Genomic DNA, 777 nt, shown 5'->3' on the forward strand with positions numbered 1-777 from the left:
GAGGCTGCCATTAACCTGGTTTTCTGCCACGTTGACGTGGACTCGTGTGCATTTCCCAGAACATACAGTCTGCGTTGTTCTGCGTTGTTCTGACCTTCACCCGGCAGACGGATTTCAGGAGCCGCCTCTCTTATGGTGTTAAGCAGTAGGTAGTTTTTATGTTGCACGGTGGTTATTTGTTGCTAAGAATAATTGAGCCTTCCACACGTTTATTTTGCATACTAAACAACATTTTCTCTCTCTCCTTTACTCATTTCTGCATTAGATCGAAATTCTTTCTGAGAGAAATTGATTAAAAGCCCAATTAAGATATTTGCTTACATCTCTCAAGATAAAGTCGCCTAAATAAAGGCTCTGTGTCCATTTGGAAATGTCCCTCAACTGTAGAAGTCAGTCGATATAGAGAATTTAAGGATTACAGTAAGTAGAGTATGTTTAAAAAAATCTTTGTATCCATATTTTACACTCATGTTATAAATATTTACCAAGGCAGAAGCCAAATGAAAATGATTTTTACATAAACTGCGAATTGAAAACTTTAAGAAACAAGGGAACCTCATTTAAATTTATTTCATTTAAAAATAGTCATGGTTTTTACAAAATGAATCTTATAACTTTAAAGGGAACAATAGGGAATAAGCTCTAAAAATGGTTGATTTTAAACCAGCATCTCGTCCCAAAGTGAAACACACCTTTGATTTCGCTATAGCAGAGTCTAGGAAGTATTCGAATCCAAACTCACACTTCATTTCGCTATTCGGGGACCGAACACCCCAT

Source organism: Pteropus alecto, unplaced genomic scaffold, assembly GCF_000325575.1.
Source record: "Pteropus alecto unplaced genomic scaffold, ASM32557v1 scaffold87, whole genome shotgun sequence".
Lineage (NCBI taxonomy): Eukaryota > Metazoa > Chordata > Mammalia > Chiroptera > Pteropodidae > Pteropus > Pteropus alecto.